Here is a 6,525-nt window from a genome sequence, read left to right on the forward strand (position 1 = left end):
AAGCGTTGCTTCTTGTTTATGACATAAACATAGTTTATGATATAAACATAGTTTATGGTCCATGTGAGAGTTCCAGTTATTTATTTGATAAATATTTTATGTTCGTTTAAGTGAAACGAATTAGAACATAAATATGAAAGATTTGACAGTCATCATAAGTCTTTTACAGACCAAGACAGTCGTACAACGACTGTTACTGGTATGGACAGTCGTTTTTTTTCGTCAAGTAGTGATAGGGAACATGTATACTAAGTATCAAGTTGATTGGACATCAACTCTATAAATCAAAGCCTTAAAGGCTGTAAAAGCAATTGCTGTCATGTTAATGTTTGGGGACTTTTATTTTTCATCCACATATATATAATAATTAAACCTGACATGAGTGTTGTCTAGTTAGAAGTAAGAAGGTTTTAACTTTATATAAATAAAAGACTTTAACAGAAAGTCATTTTTAATATGTTTTATATTTCACAAGGAGACAACACGTTTACCAGGCTAAAGTTGGGGTCAAATATACATGTGCTGAAACATATAACTCAAAAAGAAATCATCATGGATTATCCCCTGGTAGTGTTTGTATCTGGGCAATAATTTCCTTTATTGATTTAATTTTAACAATTTTCATTATTAATTTATATTTAACCATTAACACAAATGATTAAGTTAAAACATTTCAACTTTCCAGACGCAAATGTTAAAAAACGGGAAAGAAATAAAATATCTTACAAGACATAAACATGTAAAGAATAAATATATATTTCAGCTTAATAAAAATATTTTCATAATGGTACTTTGTCATCATTTTTAAAACTAAGTTCCAAACATTATTGCTCAGTTGATATACATGTATGTCCTTCTGATGCGGTACGAGCACAGGCACTTGTTTCTATCCAAAATAGTTTTATATGGATAGCCGACCTTCCTATGGATAGAAACAAGTGCATGTGGGTACGAGATAACTATAATTCTCATGCAATCCCGAAAAGGGGGGGGGGGTCATCACAGACAAACATGACATTAAATCGTTATCACTGATGTATTGTTTAGGGCCAGTTGAAGGACGCCTCCGGAGGCGTGAATTTTTCGCTGCATTGAAGACCTGTTGGTGACCTTCTGCTGTTGTATGTTTTTCTATGGTCGGGTTGTTGTCTCTTTGACACATTCCACATTTCCATTCTCAATTTTATTATACGAACAAGAACAAACAGCTCTACGTTGCTTTGACATTTATCAATTTTCAGGGAACATTGCGAAAAATGATCTTCAATATTTCGAAAACATGTGAAATAAAATTGCTAACACGGTGGACCGTCGAGTGTCAACAAACGTAGGGAAGCAAGTTAACTCGTGCCAACGTAAACTCGTACCACTGGGAAGTCGTATCATTAAAAATATTTTTATGTTTTTTTTTTGTGAATAAAAATAAAGTTGAATTACTTTAATTTTATACTGGATTTTAAGGAAAGCTTAGACAAAAATACGAATGTTTTATAAGTTTTATTTTTTAAACTGATCGTTCAAACTAGTTTTAATCCAGAAGAAAGTAAAAAAAAACATTGCTTTAACTGTACCTTAAGTTGAATATCTATATCCAAATTAAATTTATCACAAATCCGGAATGCTATGCTTATGATGAAAGCCATGTGCTTTTTGGCGGGAAAATTCGGGAAACCCCTTAACAGGAAACAGTTACATTTCATTTTTATTTATAGACAGTAAGAATTTCATTTTGGAAATCATTTTGATTAACCGTTTTAACTGCTATGATTAATTCATGAAAAATAAATATGTTCTTGGGGTGAGAGAACTTTAATAATATTACAAATATAAGTAATTAAAAAACCAGTCTAAAGTATTTTCTATCCAGGACCAATAGACAAGGAACATTAGCTACAAATTGGTCATTGTACTTTCAAATTAAAATGTATATATATTTTACAGACTTAAGAGGTATTGAGTGAAAGTAAAGTATATATTCATTATTTAACACCATTTAAATGCATTTAAATAATTTGGTTCGAGTTAGCAGTGGTACGAGTTTGCATTGGTACGAGTTTTTTTTTTAGTGGTACGAGTTGACGTTTGTACGAGTTTACAATGGTACGGGATGACTATAATTCAAACGTAGTAGACTTGTTCACTGAAAAGACGAGGATAATGGTTTCATCTGACATTTGTTATGCATTCCCAGTTTTGATCATGATATTTAAAAAGACGTACTTTTTTCAATCTATGTAACTAGAAAATTCCAAATTGAAATATCTCTTTATCTGGACCGACTTGGCATCTACTACGTTTGGATGGGTCCATTTCATTAGTAAGGTGATCGATAAATATTACGGAGTTTGACAGAAAAGGAAAACGAACTTATTGTTATGTGTTTTCAACAAGGGTTTCGTTCCGCTAAATTATTTGCGCAAACAAAGTTTGTCTATTTTTAGATTACAGGTAATCATTTGACACTACGCATTAACCTGTGTAGTGATTTTGATTTTACGATAACTGTATGAATGAACGATAATTTTATGAATGAACAAGAGCACCTGACCTCTTAACGAAACACAAATTAAACATATAAAACCGTATTTAATAGGAGATAATTCAGTTAAATTTTCAATACTAAATCAACAACTGAAATGAATCCATATTTTGTTGAAACATCGTACGAACGGCGGAAAACGGAATTGCAGTTATAAAAATGTACTTTTTTTCACTCGGACTTCTATGTTATTTGATAGTCAAACGGTTGACCCTTTAAATACAAAAATACATCTACAAGAACATATTCTGAAACTTCTTAAATCCACTAACGTTTTTTTAAAGTTTCAAGCTCTGTATTGCATTAGAAAACATACATAGGTGTTAAAGAATGACAGACCAGGAGCCTGTTTAACAAAATACTATGGCTTGATATGGGCGGAGTCTCTGATCTGGGTCACAAAGATGGCCATACGCGATAGCATAAAAGCAGTTGCTTTAAAAACTACCTTGACCAAAAGTTTTAACAAGCATTTGTGCATAAAATTTAGGGACATGGTTATCCAGTTTTAGTGGAATTAGTTAGATTTTGGCTTAAAACGCTAAAACCAAAGCATTTAGAGCAAATCGGACATTGGATTAAAATGTTTATCAAGTTAAGATCGATCTGACCTGAAATTTTCAGACGAATCGGACAACCGGTTGTTGGGTTGCTGCCCTTGAATTCTCTGAAACTGACATTATCACGATGCTTGATTTTTCGATTGATAACATATTTGTTACGTTCGGAGGACGTGTTTTTCAACAGACTCGGCATTCTAATAGCAACAATTTCAAAATAACAAGTGCAATGACGCAATCTCATACGATGTTTACACTTAGCAACAGGCTTAAAATAGCGTATATCGTTATATATTCAAAGCACCATACTCGCATCACAGTGCCACGCGCGTAAAAAAAACCCAGTATCAAGAATGTCTGCTTGCGTCGTACATGTCATATTGTGATGATTTTGTTAATATAGCAAACATAAATGTTATTGTGTAAGTATTTGATAACGTTATCAGGACATAAATCAATTTCTATATAAATTGCGAAATTATTCCATTTTTTTTTCAGCAGAACTGTTTTATATTAGGACGTACACAACAAAGTTGATATTCAAAGAAAGGATATAACACATTTACAATTAAGGTGACGGGAAAGTTTTTGTTTTTCGTGTTGATAAATTATTTTGTTGACGATAGTCACTATTATTGATTGTAAACCCTGTACGAAGTCTGCTTCTGAATGCAAACAAATGGGAATGCCATTGATATCAAACAACCTACAAGTCCCTCTTGTAGCCGAACTTGACATAACGTTAATGAATAAGAAGTTAAACGCTTACGTTAATGATGATATCGAATCTACCTTTTCTGATGGTGTTCTGGACATGGTTCATAGAGAGGAAAAAAAAATTTAGACATCTATGTTAGAAGATTATTCGTCCAAACTTACCGGTATAAAAGAAGAATATGACAAAAAAGATGTCGATTATATAGTTCAAAATCTCGAGGACAAATAAGATTGATTGATTGTTGGTTGCTTAACGTCCATGTGAAATATTTCATGCATATTCAGGATGAGAACAAGTATAGAGGCCATCTGGAATGATGGTCGGGGAAATAAAGTGAAAAGTTTTGTTCATTTTGCTCACTAATACACTCAACTCGATTTCAGGATTAATTTGGTCGCACACTTAATCAATGGCTCCTCTTTCACTAAAACGAGAACCTAGCTTTGGCTGTTAACATATTGAACATGAGCAATCCTAATTTACATAGACATACTAGATTAAAAAGGAAAAACAAATCAACATGTAAATTTTGTACTCGGCATAGTGAAACAATCAATGGGAAAAAGACTATTTCTGGTTGTAATAAATGTGACAAACATATATGTAGTTTTGAATGACATAGAAGAATCCATGCTGTCATTGGTGTTGTTGTTATGGAGGAGTTAAGCTGTAACATGATTAACTCTTTCTTATTATTTAATTACTAAATCTTATCTTAATCCTAAACCGAAATAAAGAATAAATGTGTGTAAAGCAAACCATGATAATCAGTAATCATAATGAAATTTACATCAACAACAGTTTTTGTATATTTCCTGTTAAATATAAATGGTTTGTTTGGTAAAGTAGTCTGAGCTTTAATAATCTTTCAATTCACATACATTGTTAATTTGTAATTCGTGACCATATTATAAATGGTGTGGTCTTATCTCATTGTAACTGTAACTTATATAACATAGAAGTTAATAGAGAAAAGGAAAAGGAACAAAACGAAAATGATAAAATCTTCCAAAATAAAATAAAACAAGACTAAAAATACATCACATTATGAATATTTCAGTAAGGATAATACTATTTCTGATTTAATCGACGAGCTGGATTTTCTGGGGAAAAAAACAATAACAAAAAAACAACCTCCAGTGTTAATTTTATAGTTGGTTTTGGTCTTGTTTTGGGGTTTGACTAACTCGACTTGGTTTAGCTAGAGGTTGGATGAAATTTGTATATTTAGATAACCAGTACTTTTTATGCTGTTCGTGTTTAGGACTGGATCATACCACAAGGGTTTCCGAAATGGTACCTTTAAATAAAAACGCAAAGTTCTGTTCAGCTGGAATTTACAGATCTGTTTTAATTATTATACTACAATACAAAACACCAAATTAAAATACAAATTAAAAATAGTGATAATTAACAAATACAATAAAGTTGTAAATAAATCAAATGACATTGAATAATTTAAGTTTTCCGTTAAATTGATAAAGTTAAACGAGTACATTGTTTCTATTTTCGGATAACGATTTTTCACTTATTTCACAAAGTTCACAATTCACATTGTTTTTGTCTCTGAAATGTTTCTCGTATCATAGTAAAAATTATTGTTCATGTATATTGTTCATTCCCTGAAAATGAATTAAATGTTAAAGTACCTGAAAAATAAATCTAATTAGTATTTCTACAAGTCATCTTATAAACTTTACATAATATGTTAAATTTGATTTTGAATTCTAAAAACAATACATAGATTTGATACATACGAAATACATAAAATAATTAAATACATTTGACAATTAAATCAATAATATTACTTTACATTATATTGCATTTTAAGCATGTATATAGATAACTAATGTTGTCACTTTGTCTTAAAGTAAATTAAAACACATGTATAAAAATAATTGAATTTAAAAAAATGAACTTTTAACCATAAATACTTTTCCAATTTAAATGATAAAGTCGCTACCAAAATGTGTAAAGTTTACTAACCTTTAAATAAAAACACAAAGTTCTGTTCAGCTGGAATTTACAGATAGTATTCCAACTGAACAAACTTGTTTATATAGTCCCGGAGAAATTATCCCATTATTCAAAAAAAATCATACATGTCGGTACTTAACTTTTGCAACTTTGAAGTGACCGATGAATTACCCTCATTAAAAGTCTTAACTCCCCCAATACACATAAAAGTAACATGTGTCATGGTGTTTATGTAACATGGTCATTCAGTTATCTGAATGTAGTGTTCATTTACATCATAAACCCCACTGGCTAAAGGACAAGGTATGATAAGGGCCGTTTCTGGCCCCCCTTTTTTCAAAATTTTTAAACTTTGAAGTTGAAACCCATCAAGCCTGTGTTATGAACTGCAGTATCTGATCGTCCATGTAGAACCTTATTTTTAGGTGTTATGTACTCAACTATGTTCAAACTGAGACCTTGAAAAGCCCTAAACGACGAAAAGTGTAAAAAATCTACAATTTCGTCATGTTCGGAGACAAAATTTGACATCAGCGCCAACGTAGACCATCTTGAAATTTTCAACCATCAACTGTACTCTTCTGTATCTTTCACATAATAAAATATCATGGTGGTCTACGTTGGCGCTCATGTCTAAAAATTTGAAAAATGATCCGATTGTTTACATATTTTGATAAGTCATTATAGTACGTCAAAGTGAACGGCACGCGTACGAAATTATTCCGGGATTC

The sequence above is a fragment of the Mytilus galloprovincialis genome, chromosome 11 (assembly GCF_965363235.1).
Source record: "Mytilus galloprovincialis chromosome 11, xbMytGall1.hap1.1, whole genome shotgun sequence".
Classification (NCBI taxonomy): Eukaryota; Metazoa; Mollusca; class Bivalvia; order Mytilida; family Mytilidae; genus Mytilus; species Mytilus galloprovincialis.